Source organism: Choloepus didactylus, chromosome 2 (assembly GCF_015220235.1).
Source record: "Choloepus didactylus isolate mChoDid1 chromosome 2, mChoDid1.pri, whole genome shotgun sequence".
Taxonomy (NCBI): Eukaryota; Metazoa; Chordata; class Mammalia; order Pilosa; family Megalonychidae; genus Choloepus; species Choloepus didactylus.
Genome location: NC_051308.1, coordinates 135,081,592 through 135,105,592, shown reverse-complemented (window position 1 = coordinate 135,105,592; position 24,001 = coordinate 135,081,592).

Sequence of the window (24,001 nt, the reverse complement as noted above, 5' to 3'; positions counted from 1 at the left end):
GCTGAAATAGAGCCCAGACTTCAATTACAGATATAATAAAGCAGATCTGGTTGAGACGAGAGCAAATCAGGCCAAGGGGTGAAGGTTGAAACTGACTTTGTTCAAACTTCAGCTTCCGTGTGAGAATAAGGGAAGAGATGTTTATTTGGTGTAGGATCTATATTTTTTAAACAATATAACTTCTACAATCAGTTTGTTCAGGCACTACAATTTCATGGAACTTTGAATGGGAAGTGAGCTATGGTAGGTCTGTATAGATTAGAATGAAATAGTAACACATCCCAAAGTAATTTGGGTGGAGAATACAAATATATAATCGGGCCTCCCCCGGAAGAGCTTGGGGAGGATGCAGAGGTGTTGGACTTCCTCACCTGGAAGGTTGCTGATGTTCTCACAAACACTGGAGACTGATGGCTTGATGTGTTGACAGCTCTGTCTTGGGGCTGGTCCCTATAAAGCTTGTTGCTGCAAGGAGAGGCTAAACATGCTTATATTTGTGCCTCAGAGTCTCCCCTGAGTGCCTCTTTGTTGCTCAGATGTGGCCCTCTCTCTCTAACTAAACCACCTTGGTGGGTGATCTCACTGCCCTCCACACTACATGGGACCTGACTCCCAGGGGTGTAAATCTCCTTGGCAACGCAGGATATGACTCCTGGGAATGAATCTGGACCCAGTATTATGGGATTGAGAACAACTTCTTGACCAGGAGGAGGATGCGAAATGAAGTGAAACGGAGCTTCAGTGGCTGGGAGATTCCAAGTGGAATAGAGAGGTCGCTCTGGTGGACATTCTTACACACTACATAGATAACACTTTTTAGGTTTTACTGTATTGCAGTAGCTAGAAGTAAATATCTGAAACTACCAAACTCCAACCCAGTAGCCTTGACTCTTGAGGATGATTGTATACAAGGGGTGACAGTGTGATTGTGAAAACCCTGTGGATCACACTCCCTTTATCCAGTGTATGAATGGGTGAGTAGAAAAATGGGGAGAAAAACTAAATGAAAAATAGGGTGAGATGGTGGGGTGATTTGGGTGCTCTTTTTTATTTTTATTTTTTATTCTTCTTCTGATTCTTTCTGGTGTAAGAAAAATGTTCAAAATAGATTGGGGTGATGAATGCACAGCTATAAGATGGTACTGTGAACAGTTGATTGTACACCATGGATGACTGTATGGTATGTGAATATATCTCAATAACACTGAATTAAAAAAAAAGCCAGATTGATATCTCAGAGGAGTTATCAAGGAAAGAGTCATTATAATGCATATTGTAAACTGAATATTGTCTATCTGGCCCTCAGGATTGACTTTCCACCCACTTTTACTTTGATTTGTGCTCTCATTCCCTGAGCAAGTTGATATATGGAATATTGTGTGTACATAGGCTCAGGCACAACAGAAACTTTCAGCAAAGACTGTTTATTACTTATACAGCACAAAGGTCCAAAAGAGCAGGGGAAGAGATCCCATCATGGCCAGTCTCCCAGGGAGGCTAAACCACTTGGGTCAGAGTTGGTGAATGGCAGGTCCACACACCCTACTTCACATTGAAGAGGAGAGACACTGTGCTGTTTAAGTGCTGACTATTTATACAACCTCAGGGAAAGGATACATGTCATTTAGAGTTCCTGCCCTGATAAACAGCTAGGGCTGCTTGTTCTCAGCTATGGCCATGCCTTTACATTAGACCTAATGCATCCCACAGGCTGTGGATCTGAAACATTTTAAAACATTGTCACAGAATAGACAAGGAGTAGGAGAGAACTGGGAGATGGCCAATAAGTGTGGCCATGACTTCCTGGCATCTACCCCTCAGCCTCTTGACCAGGCTTAGCCTACTCCACTGTATTAGCATCTACAACATAAGTCCATCTCCCATCACTGACAGGAAGGCAGAGTCAGGTCTGGTCTATCAGCCTTTGGCTCTGAACAACGTTTACAGTAAAGGGTTGGGAAATACCAGGAGCTGCAACACATTAGGGGTTCTTCACTTATGTGTGCAAACCATTACTCCCAGTAGGGAGATCAGGCCTGGAGTAAGGATTTCATCCAGGCCCCCTGACCCTCCAAGAGACAGCTGAAGAGATCCCATATAGAATCTATTTGTAAACTTTGCAGCCAGTGGGCCTGTCCTTGGATTTTAGACACCTCCTGTTCCACCTCCCCTGCAGTATTAACCCATATATATAGCAGGAGGTGCCAGCAATAGCACATATGCCTCCTTGTTGTGCTAAGTGGAATTCTAAAGCAATGCAGTTATCGTATCAGACACCACTTGGGCTAGAAAGACAGTTTCTTGCTGTAACTGAAAGGCTCTTGCTGTGAACTCAGCAAGGTTAACCAAGGTGGTTGGCAGATTGTGTATCATGTTTTCTTTGGTGCTTACTCCCAGCCAAGCAAGAATGATCTGCTGAAAAATGCAAATCCAGAATCATGCACTACCACTCATGCAAATCATGTTTTGAGATGATAAATTGGAAAGATGACTGAGCTCTTTACTGGTTTTGTTACACTGGGAGTTGTTGCATCCCAACTGGTTGCCCTTAGAGAAGAAGGGTACACAGCTAATGGTTGTGTCATTATCTTTGCTCTAATGTTAGTTCAGCTGTGAGGCAGGGAAAATCAGCTCTTTTAAGTGTCAATCTGGACTCAGCAAAGAGGGGAGAGGGAGCAGGAGATCAGATGGCAGATCTAGCAGATGGTTGCGCTCCCAGACACTGCATGGACCAGGTCAACTGGATGAAGGTTTTTGTCCTTCTAGGTTGCTGCCAGGTCAAATCTGTAGAAAACAGGAGAGGTTGACATGGTAGTCATGCATGTCCTGACATGGTGGTCATGCAATCAACTTTAGTGGGAGAAACTTTTCTCAACTCATTTGCAGTAACTTAATTTTGCCCTCTAAGGGAACCCTGTATGTTTCTCTGTTGCCTTGAGCTATAACCTCACACTTTTTCCATTAATATGAGTGCCTTACCCATAGATTCTGTCCCATTTTCACCCTCCCTTCCTGAGAAATGGGAGTTTTCAGGACTCCTTGAAGGTTTCCCATGAGCATTCCCAAGGGGACTAGTGGCCCTATCAAGGGTAAGCATCACCCACTAATCTCTAGTATGTTTATGCCAGGCCCCAGAGGTCCCACCCACTGGATTGTCACCCCAGGTGTGTGTTTTACAATTTTAAGTCTGCTCCCACCATCCCACCCCTCCACCTGGTAGCCTTAACCTCCCACCATCCTGCGAATCATGTGGAGAGTGTACTGGGGTGAAAAGCAGGATGATAATCCCATGACAGTAGCTGAAAAGGAGTTCCAAGTAGTATAGCCTTCATCTCCCTTTTGGGTCCAACCCTAATACTCATGGGTATAAGGGTGGATGCACAGCAATTCTGATGGCTTCTCCCTGGCCCTTGTTCCCTCCCTGTGTTAGGAAATGGAAAAAGGCTGTAACTTCTGAGTTCAGCTTCCAGAGTGCCCTTCTATGGACTGTAAGGTGGACAGTCCATCCAGTCAGAGAGTTGTCAAGATGTGGACGTCAAAACTCCTTTTTCAGGCAGCCATTAAAGTTCTCCACAAGGCTGGTTGCTTTTGAGTAGTGGGTGATGTGGAAGGACCAACTAATTCCAGAAGTCTGAGCCCATAATTTCATGGTCTTGGAATTTCCATGTTCAGTTCAGTGGCAAAACCACCCAGAGGCAAAAGCAGCTATGGGAAATTCAGATATTCCACAGGTGTCACAAAGAGTAATTTCACAGTCCTTATCCTTGAGGCAGGGCTCAATCTCAGGCAAGATTTCTGGCCTCATTCATTGGATGCCAAAGTCAGCTCAGTGCATTCTTTCTTGGCTAGGTCATTCCAATGATGTTCATCATGATAAGGGCCATTGCCTTGTGCACCAACATGGGTAATACACATTGTGCCTTTGCACACCACCATTTGCTTCTAAAAGTCACTTCCCCATACCAGAGAATCTTTGATTCTTCAACTGTGTTCCCTCTATGAAGCTGAATTGTCTGCTAAGCCACTGATGATGGCCCATGAGTCAATACAAAGGTACATGAGGGTGCTTGGGTCTAAGTGTTCCAGGACTCAAAGAACTGTTTGCACTTTTGCCCATTGGGCACTTTTCCAGTGCTAAAGTGACTGTTCCTGATGGATGCCAGATGGCTTCAGTGATCCAACACTGAGTGCCACCATAAACCTGGGATTGATAAGTGGGAGAGTACAATAAGAGTGAAAAGAGCAAGTTGGACAAAAAATCAGGCTGAATTGCCCAAAACTTTCCAGAGCTATACTCTTCCAAAATTTAGGACTTAATGGCTAGCTTTGAACATCTGGGAGAGAATTAATTAATCAGTTTGTCCACTATGTTAATTAATTACCTGTAGTTATTATGACCTATAGTCAGTGAGGCAAAACTTTGGAACTTTCCTGGTATACTATAGAAAAGAGTCATAAAGTTCAGAAAAATGGGAATTGTGGAATGGATCCTGTCCTCACACTTCCTAAACATTCTTCCCCCTTCCTCCTTGGGGTTCTAGGAGGACTATTTACAAAGCTATTGTTAGTGTGGAGGAAACTACAGAGGATATTGCAGTATCCTACTGGACAAAGAAGCTGTTTCTACCTCTAAGCCTCCACTGAAATATGTTTACCGGGATTAAAAAATAAATAATGAGATGAAAAACACCAAATGGAGATTTTTGTAAAAAAGAGATCTAACTTGCAACAAGCTAGACAAACTAATAAAGGGGCAAATCCAAATAAATTACTTGATGTAATTAAAATCACATTAAAATATATCAACTTTGCATTCAGCACTTGCCTCTTAAAAGCATGGTTTTCCTATTATTCCAGATCTTTTGTTAACCCTGACTTTCACAAGATGATTGGTTTATGAACTTTAATGTTTTATTTTTCATTTCCACTTGAGTTTTGATTTAAAATACTGTGCCTAGTTATCTAAAATGGGGATAATTAAGAGTCCCTACTGCAAAAGGTGCTTGTGAGGTGTGACAGTTTGGATATATTATGTCCCCTCAAAAATCCAAGTTTTAATCCAATTTTGTAGGGGTAGAGTTTTTAATCTTTTTGATGAAGGTGTGTCTTCTTAATTTACTGTTTCCATGGGGATTTGACCCCACCCATTCAGGGTAGGTCTTGATTAGTTTACTGGAGTCCTTTAAAAGTTGCAGCTGAGAGAGACTTTTGGAGAGATGCTTGGGAGCTGACAGAGATGCTCAGAGATACTTGGAGTTGTGGACAGTAGGATGATCGAAGATGCTAAGCTAAGGAGACACAGTAGCTAAGAGAGGACCTGAAACACAACCCAGGTCCAGCAGATGCCAGCGACATGCCTTCCCAGCTGACAGAAGTGTTCTGGATGCCATTGGCCTTCCTTCAGTGAAGGTATCATCTTATTGATGCCTTAGTTTGGACACTTTTATGGCTGTAGAGCTGTAAATCTGTAACCAAATAAACCCCCTTCATAAAAGCCAATCCATTTCTGGTATTTTATATAAAGGCAACATTTGCAAAATGGAACATGAGCATTAAGAAATAATACCTGCAAAGCACTTAGGACAGTACACTCAATAAATCTTAACTCTTATCAGCATTATTAAGATCGTGTCTATTACACAAACTGCAACATTGGCTAGACCACTTTGTCAACTTTCATCTGAATACATCATTTCACTTTTTTATCTCCACGTTAATATTATTTTTACTCTATATCTTAAACAATTCTTTTCTCAATGGTTATAAATTCTTACTTAGTTTGCTAGAGCTAAATAAATTAGCTTCAACTCAATGAAATAGTGCTTATTTTTATACTATGTATTTGGCATTTTAAGTATCTTTTTTTCATTTTTTTGGCCAAAGTGATTTATGTATATAAGTCTGATATCTCTAAATAGCTGAAAACCATTTTTTAAAAAGTGCTGATCTCAATAAACAATTATCAAAAATAGTATACACATACATAGGAAGAGTTAGCAAAGACCTATCGACAACCCTCAACAGTTACCATGTCCTTATCTCTGTTGTCATCACAGCCACTCTCCATAACACCAACAGAGTAAGCAAAGTTAGGTGCAGAGGAGAGGAAAGGATTATAACTGAAGCAACATAGAATATTCAAGGGTTGGGACCATTAAAACCTAGGATTACCAAGCTTGAAGAAGAAGACTAACTTAGAGGATTTACACTGCCAGATATCAAGACTCATAAAACTGCAGTAATTTAGACATTGTGATATGGGTACAATTTTAGATCAATACAGCAAAGAAACAGGAGGAAAAAGTCCATAAACTGTTTCACCTATATGTAATAAACAAATTAATGGCAAAACTACCACTGTAATGCTCCCAAGGAATGAAAGGAAGGTCTTCTCAGTATGGGTTGACAGCTTAATTGAATATCCTATGGAAAAATAAAAATTTTTTATTTTAGAATAAATTTACAATTTCAGAACAAAATTTAAAGATACTACAGAGTTCCCATATACCCTACACCCAGTTTCCTCTATATTTATATTGTATATAATTCATGTGTCACAATTAATGAACCAATATTGACACATTATTATTAACTACAGTCCATACTTTATTTACTGTCCTTAGATTTTATCTAATGCCCTTTTTTTGTTCCAGGATCTCAACTAGAATATATTACATTTAAATGTCTTGTTTCTTTAGGCAACTCTTGGCTGTAACAATGAATTATTTTTAGATGCTTTCCTGTTGTGTTTTTAAAAAGAATAAAATGAGTGGGGGCAATATGGTGGCATAGAAAGGAATGGAATTCAGTTAGTCCCCTGGAATAACTAATGAACAACCAGGAACAACTAGTAAATAATTTGGAATAACTGCTGGGGGATGGCTGTGACTGTGCACACATCATACACCAACTTGGATTGGGAGGAATGCCTGAGATTACAGCACAAAATCTGTAAGAAAAAACTGTGGAACTGTGCTGGGAGCTCCTTCCCCCAATGGCAGGCTGTGAAACCTTGCTATGGTAGAGACTAGCACTTTCCCAGCAAGTGAATATAGCTCAAATGAGCTCCAACTGGGGTTTTAATTAAAGAATATGGACTGCTGAATACAAGCTACAAACCTGCAACAAGCAGGCAGAGGCTTTTAGTGATGACTGACCTTAAAGAACCAGAAGACTAATTTGTCCCAGGAGGGGGAGCCCAGAAGACCAGGTGTTAACTCTGGCTGACAAATGAAACTGGGGGGCCATATACTGGCTCTAAAAGAGGGATTCCTGTCTCATTTTCTCTCCCTCAACCTGAGGGACTCAGAGGGGTTAGCTACAGCCATTTTCAGTTCACAGTGCTCTAACCCAGACAGAGCTGGAGATAACAGAGTCAGAGGAACTATTCAAATGGAGATGATAAGTAAGGAGGTGGGCCCAGATTCCCCTTCAGAACCAAACCCCAGAGCCTGGAGAGAACAGCCAAAACAGAAATGGAAGGGGCCACATCTCCTTATACCAGTCAGGAGAGACAGTCTGATAAGCTCCACCTGCTGGGCAGGTTAGGAAAAGTACAGTGACCGGAGAACTCACAGGAAAGTCTCTCATTCTTCTAAGATACACCCTGAATATAACCTTGTTCTGAGACCTGAGCCTGATCTAGTCTGGGAAAATCTGACTGGGGTAACCAAGGAAACCAGATGCCTGGACAACAGAAAACTGCAATCTATACTAGGAAAAATGAAAATATGGCCCAGTAAAAGGAACAAACTTACACCTGAAGCAAGATACAGTTGAGATATAGTTTCACATTAGTGAAACAATCTATTAAAGGTTTTCAAAGAAATATGCTAAACCAAATCAAAAACCAAATTAACAAGTTCAGGGAAGATATAGCAAAAGAGATGAAGGGTATAAAGGAAACACTGGGTGAATATAAGGTAGAAATAGAAAGTTTTAAAAAAACAACTGCAGAATCTATGGAAATGAAAGTCACAAGACAATAGATGAAAGACACAATGGTGACATACAACAACAGATCTCAAGAGGCAGAAGAAAAAACTCAGGAACTAGAGAAAAAGACAACTGAAATCCTATACACAAAAGAACAGATAGGGAAAAGAATGGAAAAATATAAGCAACATCTAAGGGAATTGAATGAAAAAAATGAAGTGCATGAATGTACCTGTCATGGGTGTCCCAGAAGGAGAAGAGAAGGGAAAAGGGGCAGAAGAAATAATACAGGAAATAATCAATGAAAATTTCCCATCTCTTATGAAAGACATAAAATTACAGATCCAAGAAGCACAGCATACCTGAAACAGAATATATCTGAATAGACATATGCCAAGACACTTAATAATCAGATTATCAAATGTCAAAAGCAAAGAGAATCCTGAAAGCAACGAGAGAAAAGTGATCCATCACATACAAAGGAAGCTTGATAAGACTGTGTGCAGATTTCTCAATAGAAACCATGGAGGAAAGAAGGAAGTGGTGTAATATATTTAAGATACTGAAGAGAAAAACTGCCAACCATGGATCAGATATCTGGCAAAACTGTCCTTCAAATATGAGGGAGAGCTCAAAATATTCTCTGACAAACAGACAATGAGAGAGTTTGTGAACAAGATATCTGTGCTACAGGAAATACTAAAGGGAGTACTACAGACAGACAGGAAAAGACAGGAGTGAGACTTTTGGAAGACAATTTTGGGTGATGGTAGCACAGCAATGTAAGTACACTGAACAAAGATGACTGTGAGTATGGTTGAAAGAAGAAAGTTAGGAGTATGTGGGACACCAGAAGGAAAGACGAAGGCTGAAGACTGGGACTGTATAACTCAGTGAAACCTTGGGTGCTCAACAATTGTGATAAAATGTAAAAAATGTTTTTACATGAGGGAGAACAAATGAATGTCAACCTTGCAAGGTGTTAAAAATAGGGTGGTATTGGGGAAAAAAAATAATCAATGCAAACTAGAGACCATAGTTAACAGAAACATTGTATTATGCTTCCTTAAATGTAACAAAGGAAATATACAAAGGCTAAATGCCTTTAAGAGGGGGACATAAGGGAGGGGTATGGGACTCGGCATTGCTGATGTTGTCTGACCCTTTTATTCTACTTTAGGTTAACTCTATCTTTCCTTTTGTTGCTTTTTAGCTATCATGGTTTTTTTCTCTCTTTCTTTTTCTTTTTCTTTTCTCTCTGTACCTCCTTTGACTCTTCTTCCTTCTTTGTGGAAGAAATGGAGATGTCCTTATATAGACAGCAGTGATGGTGGTGAATACATAAATATATGACTATACAGGGAACCATCAATTGTTTACTTAGGACAGAAAGTATGGTAGGTGAACAAAACCATCTTTAAAAAAATGGATTGAAGAAGAAAACTTGAGGGCACCACATGGAGTGAAATAAATCAGACACAAGGACAAATATTGCATGGTCTCAATGATATGAACTAATTATAATATGTAAAGTTATAGACATAAAATATAAGTTACCATGATATAGAATGAGGTTAAAGAATGGGGAGTGGTAGTTTATTATGGGCAGAATGTTCAACTAGGTTGAACTTAAGTGTTTGGAAGTGGACAGAAGTGATGGTAGCACATTGAAAGAATGACTAACAGTGCTGAATGGTCTGTAAAGGTGGTGGAAAGGGGAAGCTCAGAGTCATGCATGTCACCAGAAGGAAAGTTAGGGGTTAAAAGATGGGAATGTATAAAACAGTGAATCTTGTGGTAGACAATGTCTGTGATTAACTGTACAAATATTAGAAATCTTTCATAAACTAGAACAAATGTATGACACTATAACTAGAAGTTAATAATAGAGGGGCATACAGGGCAAATCATACCTATTGCAAACTATGTACCACAATTAGTAGTATTTTAACATTCTTTCATCAATAGTAACAAATTTACCATACAAATACTGAGTCAATAATGGAAGGTGTTAGAGGTATGGGAGGTTTTGAGTTTTCTTTTTTGTCTTCATTTCTTTTCTGGAGTAATGAAAATGTTCTGAAAATTGAAAAAAAATAATTGTGGTGATGGATGCCCAGCTATATGATGGTACCATGGGCAATTGATTGCACACTTTGGATCTTTGGATAATTGTATGGTATGTGAACAGTCACAATATTAAATTTAAAAAAGAATAAAATGATATCCTTTTAATTTCATAAATAGTAAGGAAAGTCATAGTTCCAAATTACTGCATTATCTATCATTTTTATTACAAGACATCCTATCTTGTTTCTACTTCATTGAACAATCTATTTATTTTACAAAGTGGCATCTGCTACAAATATCAAAGAAATTTACATTTGATTTTTAATAGCTGCATATTGTAACCACTCAAAATATGTTAAATAGCCACAAAACTACAAAAATTGAGTTAAAATGTTTTATATTTGTATAAATATCAGTTTAGGAAAGTGTGATAATTTAGTACTCTTTCATGTGATGATAATTACATTCATGGAATTATTATTTTAGATCTGCAGATTCCAAGCCAAGTTGACTTTATAATAGCTATTGCATTAGTATAAGTGCTGTTTCATTGCAACTTTCTTATTACTTACAACTGAAAATGAGGTTACTGAAATGTATATATTTCATTCACTATCCAGATTTTTCCATTATTCTCCCTAATAGTTTAAATACTTTTTGGACTAAGAGGACTTTTTGGCTAGAAAATGCCTGAAGTGGATTTTTAACTGCAATCTTTTTCTTGTAAATGATTTTAACAACCATTTAGAATTGTACTTGAAGACTTGATAAACAATGAAATTTGATTAATATCAATGTTTACTTCATTGTATTTCCTCCGAGAATGCAATTCTCTGGCTGGGAGAGTTAGAACTCACCAAATACTGTTCTACATTCTTCCTTATAATTTACTAGCAAATAGATTGAGTCCATGTCATTGAATTTGGCAAAGAGACTGTGAATGGAAGGGACAAAAAATATATGGCATTGTTCACTAATTAATTTGTCTGTTTTTATGTGATAGCCATAACAAAGATTTTGGAAAATGTTTACATATTTTCCAAAACTATAATCTGCCTGCTTTATAAGGTAGACTAGTCTATTCTGTGGTATCACAATAACAAAGTAACCAGGAAATCACAGAGGCTAACAAAATGTAGGTTAATTTCTTGCTAGTGTAAAGCTATATGTGTTTTTTTCAACTTTTCTCCATTTGGAGCACATGTTCTATAAGGTCCCTTTTAGGGAAATAAGGATGATACAAAGGAAGGATCTCCGCCTGTAATGTCAATCATAATAGCAGTTTATTATGGAAATTTTGATGGTGATTATTTACACTGAAGTAGAGTGGGATCATCGAGAACATCAGTTCAAGAGCTGAACTTAACCTGTTATAATGCTGTCAACTCTGCTTACTTCCTTGAGGTCTCATGGACAATCCTTTACTTCCCTAAGGCTAAATTTCTTCATTTACTAGTATTATTCTAAGAAGTAATTGAGAGTGACCATATCACTGCATATGGAAATGACAACAATTTAATAATCACATACAAAATTATTATTTCTATAATAATATTAAACAATATGCCAATTCAAACCAATGGCTCAAAATCAAATAAGCATTTTTGCAAAATCAAATAAGCATTTTTGAATTAAAAGCATGGTCTAGGAAGTTTGAAATGTTGTATAGAAACTTAAAATTTTAAAAATTGATTTTAAATTGCTTTATACATTCATTCATTCTTTCACTTAGCAGCTACAAGCCTACTCTTTGTTAGGTGCCATCAAAGCCGCATGTGATTTTATGGAGTAAAATATACAAGGTTTCTGTCCTAAGGAAGCTTAAAGCTTTAGAGTGAGGAGACAGACAAGAATCATGGAAACAAATATGTGTATATTTATATATTTATATATTTATACCCTGATGAAAGAATATAAAGAGATCCCCCTTTCCTTCTTCCTTAGAGCATTCTTTAGAAAAGTTATAATTAAAAATCCTTTGTCTGGCCCTTCAAGATATATCTTTATCTTGATTTAAAGTAAATCTTTAAAAAAGCTAAATAAGTCTTTTCCCAGGTGTACAATACAGGCATATCTTTCTCAAGGACCTGAGTGCCATGTTTTTTGAAAGGTAAACATCAAGGAAGTTAGCACTCTTGTCTCTCCATTTCCTTTAGAGTTTAACTTAAATATTTTGCTCCAGGTTGTAGCTATCTTCCTGTCATAAAGAGATGAGAAGTTTTATTATTACTTTGCATAGAAGCAAATGGCAGACACAAAGGCCACACAAATTATCAGGTGAATTTAAGATGAGCTATGTGTGATAAATGATGCTGTCAAGTCCTCTTACTTGAGGTCTGTTTTTTGTTTATCTCGAGAACATGTATGCAATGCATTTTATCTGCTTTGCAATTTCTTTAGTGGATTGTCTGTGATGCATCACACTCTAGTTTCATGCTTATTCAATAATAAAATTGTTTTTCCTTACTCTTCAACCTTTGTGGAGAGGTTTTCTGGGTTGGGAAAATATATTTTTTAGTTATATTTCTCCAAGAGGGTACAAGTAAGGAAGATACTCACCTGCAAAATGGAATCAAAGTACTACCTATCTCAGATAATTGTTATAACTATTTACTGAATGAATATATGTAAAACACTTAGAATAGTACATTGTATGCAGTAAGCAACTACGAAAGTGTACATTACATGAATTAAAATAATGGTTTGTGCTAAGGTGTTTTCTTAATTGCAAATACAAAGGAGCTTATAATTGCTTCAAAACAAAATTTTTCAGATAGCATAAATTGGATAGCTACTGTTAGGATAAGGAATGATGAGCACATCCCATCTCTGGTTTCTGTAATATTATTCTTCCTTTCCAGTCCCATTTCAATTATTAGGTGCATTAGGGAAATTTCTAAATCTGGACCTTGAATATAACAGTTACTCTACCCAGATATGAATTTATGTAACTGATTACAAATACATTCAGGGCAAGGATTCTCTATCCCTTTTTATGTCTCCCTCATATCTAGTAAAGTTACTTGCATTATATGGTCATCCAAAATTGACTGATTTCAGAAAGGAGAGCATTGAAATTGAACAATAATAGAGAAAGAATGAGCTTCTGAACACTGTGAGCTCTAAATGGGAGAAAAAAATCACAAGAAAGAAAATAAGTCATTTATGCATATTGAGACATGAGCAATTAGTCTTAGAGATAATATATCTGAAATACTTCATTTTACATAAAAAAAATAAATTGAGGGTTTTGTGGCCAGGTCAATTTTTAAGTACCCTTACTGAACAATTAAGCAATGAGATCAATAGAGATTCAGAAAAATTGAGCCATACAAATATTCTGATAAATCTTCTGAAAGATCCTGAAAATTGTCTCTTTACAGAGCCTGTTGATGAGTTCCATTAATTCAAATGCAATTTTTGCATATACTGTATATCAAGTGCAGAAACTCTTTTTATATCCAGCTTTATAATTCAGTACTATACATTGTTTTGATGTGTGATACAAAGTATGGTTGTGCTTAATGCACAAAGTGTTAAAAGATGAAAAAAGAATAACTGAAGCGTAACACTTATGTTCTTTTAAAGAAAATGGTGAAACAATGGAGAGAAAGAAATATGTGTGTTTTACACATAGTTAAGGACATCATGTGTGAAGTTTTATATTGTGAAAGTGTTAGAGCAATGATGAAAGGAGCAGCCTGGAGCTTTCTTCCAGGGAAATTTTTCTTCAGCCACTTAAAACTTGCTGAAAGCCTTCTGAGATATTAACTACTTTGCATATTTATAATAATGAGAAGTTTTTTTCTTTTCTCATTTATAACTTTTACAGTTTGATGATGGTTTGAGAAGAGTTTGCAAGTCAAATTGTCTCTCTGGTATCCTTGCTATTTCCCTTGTCCCACTATTTGCAGCTAGAATGATCCAGGGAATCAAAAGTAAGGTCATGAGGAACTGTGGGAATATGGCAGAGGAGGAAGGTCCATGAATCAGTCCTTCCACCAGAAAAACTGCTAAACAGACAGGAACTGTCTGAATAAACAAATCTGAAATCCAGAGTCCAATAGTATACTGAACAGAATTTAAGTAAGAGCAGGAGGAAGAGGCTGGTATATTAGGGCAAATACCAGTAAATTGCTCCTTCTGCACAGGGGTTACTGGTGTCAATCACCCATTCTCACAGTAGGCAGCAGTGGTGTCTGACCCCTCCCATAAACTGCTGTTGCCAGAGAGGGACATGAAATTCCACATGCCCAAGACCCTGGCAGGGGTGGGGGATCACAAGTTGGTCACTGACCATGGCTTTTGATTAGCTAATTCAGTTCACTGAGGAGAGTCATTGTTCCAACATGGCCTTTTCAGGAGGAAACTTAAGACATTAAGCTTCCTCAGAGATGCAGAGGACAGTTGAAGGGCTACTCTGGGCCAGGCATATACTGAGCCAAGAAAGCATAGATGGAGCCATGGAAGATCCTTGGTCCCTTCCTGGCCCCTCTCTCAGTCCCTCAGAGCTATTTGGAGTAAGTCAGTTCTTCCTTTGAGGGTCCCTAGCATTGTTCCAGCTGGGAAAGATTGGCTTGGGAAACTCTGCTCTGGCACATGTCTCTCCAGAATATGCCCTCTAGACAAAAGCAGCTTGTGATATTGAAAACCACATGAGAAATAATTGAGGCAGACAGCCTGGGGCAAAGATTACTTGCTTTAAATCCTGTGGTAGAAAACATAGAAGAAGGAGAAGATCTGTTTCCAGGGAAGTAGGGGGTGTATTCATATTCCTGTAAATAGGGAATCCCCTAAGGCCAGTAGCAAGCATGAGCCCAGGACAAGACAGGGGCCCGGAAAAGACAAAAAGTACCATGCACTTTGCATTTGCCTTGAGCTGATCTGTCTGATAGGAGGGCTAGATTCTGAAACAGAGCACTAGCAACTGTAAAATCAATACGCAAAAATGGAGAAAGGGGAAAAGATGTTTTTTGCTTAGATTTTTTTCTTTTGTTAGATCCTGAAAGTCAAGAAAATCACTATCATATCAACAGCTGGTCACAAAAACACACAAAAAAGACATGTTAGAATTCACATTTTAAAATAATAAAATGTACAGTGTGAAGCAAAAGATTACAATACAAACAAAAAAGGAAAGATGGCTCATCCAAAGGGAGAGGATGAAAATCCAGGAAAACAGCAATGAAGAAGAACAGAATGAGGATATACTGGAAAAAGACTTTAAAAGTCTTAGGAAGATAAAGGAAAACATAGAGAAAGAACTACAGGATATCAGAAAAAAAAAATGAATGAACAGTATGAGAACACCAATAAAGAGAGAAATTTTAAGAATGAAACAATCAGAACTACTGGAGTTGAAGACCAAAATAAGTGAAATGAAAAATTCCCAAGAACATTTCAACAGCGGACTGGAGCTGACAGGAAAAAGCAAACAGTGAAGTAGAAGACAAGAAAATTGAAATGAGTAAATCTGAGGAGCAGAAAGAAAAAAGATTTATCAAAAGTGAAAACAGCCTAAGACACCTCTGAGACACCATCAAGAACAACAGTATACGCATTCTGGAAGTCCCAGAAGGAGAAGAAAGATAGAAAGGGACAGACAGGTTATTCAAAGAAATAATGTCAGAAAACTTACCAAACTTTGCAAAAGACATGAATATGCCCATCAAGAAGCTCAGAGAACACCAACAGAATATACTCAAAGAAAAAAATGTCTTGTCATAATACTGATCAACTGTTGAATGCAAAGGACAAGGAGAAGTTCAGAAAGCTGCAGGAGAAAATTAATGTGTTATATACAAGGGAGTTCCAATTAGATTAAATGCTAAATTCTCATCAGAAATCACAGAAGCAAGAAGATAGTGCATTGAAATATTTTAAATGCTGAATGAAAACAATTGCCAACCAAGTTTTTATATCCAGGGAGACTTTCTTTCAAAAATGATTTTGAGATTAAGACATTTCCAGATAAATAAAGGCTGAGTGAGTTCATCAACACTAGTTCTTCAGACTGAAATGAAATGACACTAGGCAGTGGTTCAAAGTGGCATAGAGACATAAAGCTCTCCAATGAAGATAATCATTTGGATGGTTTGATGCTAGTATTATTGTATTTTACTTTTTGTGATGTAACTTCACTTCTTACTCCCCATGGATGCTAAAATGTAATTGTAAATCTATAATTTTGAATATGCAATGTGAAAAGATGCAATTTGTAAAAAGTAAAAATAGCACCTAAAAGAATCAAATGTCTTGGAATAAATCTAACTAAAGATGTAAAGGGATAGTACAATGAAAACTACAAAATATTGCTAAAGGGAAACAAAGAAGACATAAATATTAATGGAAGGATAATCTGTGCTCATGGATTGGAAGACTAAATAGTGTTAAGATGTCAATTCTACTCAAAGCAATTTACAGACTCAATGCAATCCCAATCAAAATTCCAACAGCCTTCTTTGCAGAAGTGGAAAAGCCAATCATCACATTTATGTGAATAAGCAAAGCCATCTTTAAAAAGAACAAAGTTGAAAGACTCATGCTTCCTGATAGTAAAACTTATCACAAAGCCAGAGTAATCAAAATAATATAGTACTGGCACAAGGACAGATATATAGAACAATGGAATTAAAGTGATAACTCAGAAATCAGTTCTCATATTTATGGCCAACTGACTTCTGAGAAGGGGACAAATGCCACTCAGCTGAGAAAAGAAGTGTTTCTATTTTGGATAATGGAAAATTTTTGGTAATGGATAGTGGTGATGGTAGCACAACATTGTGAACATAATTAACAGTGCTGAATTAGGTATTTGAATTTAGGTAAAAGGGGAAATTTTAGGCTGTATATATGGTATTAGAATAAAATTTTTAAAAATCCATGGACTTTTCCTTCATTATTCACAATTGCCAAGAGATGGAAAAAACCCAAATGTCCTTCAACAGATGAGTGGATAAATAAAATGTGGTATATACACATGATGGAATATTACACGGCAGTAAGAAGGAACGATGTCGTGAAACATGACAACATGGATGAACCTTGAAGACATAATGCTGAGTGAAATAAGCCAGGCACAAAAAGAGAAATATTATATGCTACCACTAATGTGAACATTGAAAAATGGAAAACAAATAGTTTATAATGTAGAATGTAAGGGAACTAGTGATAGAGAGCAATTAAGGAAGGGGGGACGATAACCCAATAAGAACAGATAAGCTATTGTGAGTAAATTTAACATTCTGGGAATGCCCAGGAATGACTATGGTCTGTTAATTTCTGATTGCTATAGTAGGAACAAGTTCACAGAAATGTTGCTATATTAGGTTACTTTCTTGGGGTAGAGTAGGAACATGTTGGAAGTAAAGCAGTTATCTTAGGTTAGTTGTCTTTTTCTTACTCCTTTGTTATGGTCTGTTTGAAATGTTCTTTTACTGTATGTTTTTATTTTATTTTTTTTATTTTTTTATTTTTTATACAGTTGATTAAAAAAAAGTTAATTTAAAAAAAAACAAGAAAAAATAATATGCAGAGCCCCCTTGAGGAGCTAGTGGAGAAAAAAAAAAAAAATCCATGGAACTGCACAACACAGTGAAACCTAAGTTAACCATGAACTAGAGTTAATAGTACAATTATAAAAGTATGCTTCCTTCAACTGTTAGAAATGTACCACACCAAGGCAAGTTGTTAATAACAGGATGGTATATGGGAACTCTGTATTTTGTACCTGATAGAAAAAGTGAACGTGCTATACTATTCCACTCCAAACACTCAGATCACATTCATGCTGAATGGATGAAAGGCCTTATAATGGGTAAGCTGGAGAGATGCTCCATTTTAACAGGAAAAGATTGGAAGAAGGGAAGACACTGAGAGGTGGTCTCCAGAAGAAAAGGAAGTCCTTGCATTTGGGGGATATCAGAAGAATAAAGGAGAAGGTACAGGACATGGGGAAAGGCCTCCAAGATCTAACTGAGGAGGAATGGAATGATGTGCTAAGATGCCTAAGTTCTTTAGCAAGGATGGGCATCTACATGATCTAGAGCAAAGACTGTCTGAGGTCCAGAACTCTGCTGAGCTGCAGATGGAGGACTCTGCTAGTTCTCTCATAAGCAACCTTTTTAATGTTGCTGGGATCTTGGCAGAGACATGTGCAGAAGCCATTCTTAATCTCTGGGAACACCTTGGTGGAGCTGTCCAACAGGGAGCAACAGCTTGTGGCTGATGCCCTGCAGAAGGGGATCCTGTCCTTGTTGCTGGATTGGGTGGAGAGTATCCTGGAGCAGAACTGGGATGAACAGCTCAGCAATCCCAATCACATGGACTGTGACTGTAATGGATTGAAGCTGCATGTACCCCAGAAAAGATCATGTTCTTTTAATCCATTCCTGTGGGTGTAGACCTGTTGGGGTGGGACCTTTTGATTAGATTGTTTCAATTAAGGCATGCTCCAGGTTGGTCTTAATCCTCTAACTTCAGTCCTTTATAAGAGACAAAATTCAGAGGAGCACCCAGAAAGCTAAGAGAGACAGAAACTAAATGAAAGAAACATGCAGAAGCTGAGAGAGGAAGTATTGAAACCAGAAGCTGGAAGCAATGAAACCCGAGAGAAAACAAGCAGACATTGCCATGTGTCTTGCTATCTGAAAAAGGAGCCCAACCTCAGAGGTAGCTAGTCTTCAGAGTCCATTATTGTCCTGTTGATGTCTTGATATGGACATTTTCACAGACTCATAACTGTAAACATGTAAGTTAATAAATTCCCATTGTAAAAGCCAACTCATTTTTGGTATATTGAATTTGGTCAGCTGTAGCAAACTAAAAGAGTGACCCTGAGGAATATTTCCTATCATCCCTCTCTGTTGCTTTCTCCATCCTGCTGCAACTGGCTCTGCCCTCTGCCTCTCCCGAATAATGGAAGCCATCTAACCATTCTCTACACCAGACTCTGGGTTCTCCCCTCCTTACTCCTTCCTTGCCACCACCACCACACAGTCACCAGCATGATCTCTTTAAAACAAGCATCTGACCACACATGGATGCACCCATTTCTTTCCTAATGATGTCCAAAATCAGCCAGGAATTTATGCATGAATGGTTGATAAAATAAAGCAATAAATACTCACTGAATGTGTAAGATCTATAGCCTATATCATGTCTCTTCTCTATATTATTACTTATATTTTTCAAGGAGCAGAGGCAGCCTCTTGTTATCACAGGGGGTGGTGTTTATGTTAAGAGAACACAGCAAAACTAGGGAGAGAGAAAATTATCTCTGTTATCAAAAGCACAAGACATCAAAGAGCACTGGAAAATCATTTCACCATTCAGAACATAAAAGATCTCCAGTGTCCTTTAAGCAACTCTAATGACCCAGAGGGTAATATGGTAGGCCAATCATCTTGTTGCCTTTGAATCACATCTATTGCTTTTTGATCTAGTAACTTGCCACACTGAAGACTCTTTCTTCCTCTGACTGCGAATATTTGTACCCTTGGCACTTCTTAACTACTTTTCTGCCTCCACTGCGCTTAGTCTTGCATTTAAACCTCCAATAAAAGATAAATTGTTCTGACTGGATAGTGATCATCTGTGGTAGATGATGACATCTCTGGTTTGCTATCTGATATCCATCATCTTTGTGTTTCTGCTTTCAGAAGCTCTACTTTGTTCAGCAGCAATGGTCAGTTTTGTTGCACGTCACATTCCCTTTGAAATTATCAATGATAAATTACAGTGAGATTTTGGGTATGTTCTGGGAAAGGTTTTTTTTTTTTACTAAAAAAATGAGAGTGACATGAAGGTAAAACACTTTTGCTACTAATCCTTTCCTTCTTGCATTGTTCTGTCTTGGGAACATATAATGCCTGAAACTGTGATAGCTCTCCTGGAATTATGAGATTTCAAGCCTGAGATCCAACCCAGCATGGAAAGTGGAAGGAGTGTGCAATGATAGACATAGTTACATCCTTGACACCATTCTTGAGTGGTTGTACTATTCCTGGAATCACCTGCATCCAGACATCTGATTAAGTAATAAATTACCTTGGAAGTCAAGCCACTTTGAATCAGTTCTCCTATTACTTCCAACTGAACAAATCCTAACTGATTCATCATCCAATACATAATATTCCCAAAGGACTGTTTTTTTCTAGACAGGGCACCAAAAGCATCACTAAATGCTGTTAATTTCTGGGGAAAATGCTTGGTCTAACATGTTGTGACCACTACACTTGTGTGCCAGTTTGGATGTATTATGGTCCCCAAAATGTCATTATATTTGATGTAATCTTGCAGGGGCAGACTACTAGTGCTGATTAGGTTAGAATCTTCTGATTGAGTGTTTCCATGGAGACGAGACCCAACCAACTGTGAGTGAAACTTCAGTTAGGCTGTGACCCTCTGATTGAATATCTCCCTGGATGTGTAGACCCACCCATTCAGTGTGGGCCTTGATTAGTTCCCTGGAATCTTATAAAGGGGCTCACAAACAGAAGAACCAGAGAGCAACTGAGAGTGACTTTTTGAAGGAGAGCTGCAGCTTACAGAGACATTTTGAAGACAGCCATTGGAAGCTGACACAGACATTTCAGAGAATGCCATTTTGAAATAGAACCTGAGTGCAGGTAAGAGTGACATTTTGGAGAACTGCTGCAGCATTCTCCAAATGCTGCAGCATTCTGGGAGAAAGCCATTTTGAAACTGGAACTCCGGAGCAGATGCCAGCCACATACCTTCCCAGCTAACAAAGTTTTTCCAGATGCCATTGGCTATCCTCCAGCGAGGGTACCCAATTGTTGGTGCTTTACCTTGGACACTTTATGGCCTTAAGATGTAACTGTGTAACCAAATAAACCACCTTTTACAAAAGGCAATCCTTTTCTGGTGTTTTGCATTCTGGCAGCATTAGCAAACTGGAACAAGCTGATTTACAATGATCAATAAAATATAAAGGACCATCTATATCATCTATTGTCAGAAGGTGACTATGGGAAGAGAAAAGTGTTAGGGTACTCCAAATTATTTCCAAATAATTCTGACATATCTCATTTTTAAAATTTGAAGAACCAACCATTTAAAGATCTAAGACTGATCTCAAAATAGGAACAAATATCACAGATATTCTTAACTAAATCTTTGTGCTGGATTTCTTTACCTCCTGGGCACCCTAACACAAGTTTTGCATGAGGCCCTAATGTTCAAAGGCTTCTCAGAACTTTTTTTCATATGGAAAAAGGTAGAATAATAAAAAGGCAGGGATTAAGGTGATATAGTTATTGGAGAGAAAAGAAAGATGTAAATTTATCTCAAGGACTGAAATGTAAATATTGGAACCTAAAGTATGATGATTAATGAATAGAATGTGTATACATTTATAAATGCATGTTTTTTCAAACCCAAACCAACAGCATATGTCATCTATCATATCTAAATCCACAAGTAGTGTTTTAAAAGACTTCAGAATAAATTACATATTAAAAGGCCAATATTTAGTCTATTCTGTTCTTGAATATTTTAAAATTGACTTACTAATTTTGTGTTCTCTAATATACTAAGAATTCATTACATTTTTAACTCTAATTCATAATATACAAAGCAGCCATTTAAAGCAAATATGATTATTCTACCTAACATCCCTTCATAATATATTTTTCTGCATGTCAAACTAAAATGGTTGTAGTACTTCTGTGAAGAGAAACACCCTCAACTGAACTGAAGTATTAGCATTTCCAACAACTGTATTTTAAAAGTGTGTCAGAAAGAGACATCAAAGTACTAGTCACAGTCAGTCATGAAGCCAAGTTATAAAGTGGCCTATCACATTTCATATCCTTCCTTTTGTCATTCTTAGAAATGGTCTTTCTCCCCAAAAAGAGGGGGTCATCAATGAAAATGACAGGAATATCAGATCATGCTGACAGACTGAACCTGTCACTTCATTCCCCATAGTGCTGCAGGCTGGTGGGGACTTGCAAAAGATCTATGGTGACAGTGGGAGATTTTATTATACATTTTAAATAAATAACTCAAAGTATCATGTTACAAAGAAGCAGTTATTAATGTATGCAAATACTTGGAAGAAAATATATAGATATGTACTACGTATGATAATTCATAAACACATAGCTGTAAAATTTTAGAAAAATGACTAATTCATATAATCTCTGATCAATAATAATTTTCATAATTCTGCAAAGTAAATTCATCTTCCTCTAATCAATAATTTCCTTCTTTGTGCCACCACATCACTGCATCTGTGACAGTTTAACAAATTATTGTATCATATTTAATTCCATCACATATCTTTTTTCCCTGTTTGATTTAAATTCATTAAGGGATTTTCCCCAGCACAATTATAATATGAGAGATATTAAGAAGTCTGTAGATTGAATCAAGCTTATCTACCAATATCAGTATCAGAAATAAATTCATCTTAAAACATGATTTTGAGCTTTGTTTGGAATTACAATATACAGTAGGACCTCCTTTTACATAACCAATGCATTCCAAGACCCTTCATGTAAGTTAAAGAGCATAATAGTGAACTCCATTATTTAATAAGTATTTCTTATATGAACATACCAATTGCACATTATTTTATAAGGCAAATAAACAGTCTATTGACAATAAGTAAACAAAATTAATGATAGAAATAATTTTAAAAATTTTAATTCTCTCTTGCTTTTGCCCAAGAATCCTGCACCATCCCAAGGTCTCTCTGCTCCCTCCCTCAGAGGAAAAATATTGGCAGAGGCCAATGCAAGGCCTGAAAGGCACCTGACATTGGTGAACTGTGGGATGGTGTTGCCTGGAGACCATGGCTGGATCAGTGTTCTGCCCCCTCTCCTTGCTGTCACACACTCCCTGGCTCTATAGAGTGTGCTATAAGAGCAAACCCCATTATTTAACAAGTATTTCTTATATGAACATACCTAGCAGACATCTTTTTTTAAATAAATAAGGCAAATACATACTCTAGAAACAATAAGTAAACTAATCATAGAAATAATTTTTAAAAATCTTAATTTTCTCTTTGTCAATTGTGTATAGCAGAATTTGCATTTGTTGAGTTTGTGTAAAATGAGGTCCTACTTTACATACAGAAAAGTTAACATGTAATTGTACAACTTGGTGAATTTTCATAAACCAAACATATCTGTAACATAAATAAATGCAAAGGGTTTGATAAAATTCACCAATAAAGTCTGGGTCTAGAGTTTTCTCTGTGGGAAAGGTTTAATTGCTTTCAATTATTTAGTAGATAACGAATTCCTCAGGTTTTGAACATCATTTTGTGTTTGAGTAATTTATGTCTTTCAAGAAATTTGACCATTTCATCAAAGTTGTTGATATACTGGTCTAAAATTCTTCGTACTATTCCCTTATGATTTGTTTAATACCTGCAAGGTCAGTAGTAATGTTCCCTCTTTGTTCCTTGATACTGGATAATTTTATGACTTCATTCTCTCTCTTCTCTGGATAATTATTGGTAGAGTGTATGAATTTTAGTGATTTTTTCATAGAACTAGCTTTTGCTTGCATTGGTTTTCTGTTTTCTATATCATTCATTTTTTACTTATCTTCATTTTTCCTTTCTTCTGCTTTCATTTGGATGATTTTTTTCTTCTTTAACTAGATTCATACTATAAAGGCTTAAATGGTTCATTTAACAGCTTTCAACTATTCAAAATGTTCATTTTTATCTGTAGTGATTTTTTGTCCTAAAATCTACTCCATCTTTTCATAACCATGCAGCCCCAGATGTTTTCTTAGGTCTAATGTTAGCCTAGCAGAGTTATTTTTGCTTTGTTACTTAAAATATTTCTGTGAAGGGCAACATTTCTTTTTTAAATAAACATCAGACTTGTCATAAATATGGACAAGACTTAAAAGTTTAACTTAATTAAGAGCATAGGTTCTAGAGTCAGCTTCCTGGGTTCAAAATCTGGCTTTATTGTTGATTTATTTTTTAGTCTTCAATAATTTACCTAAT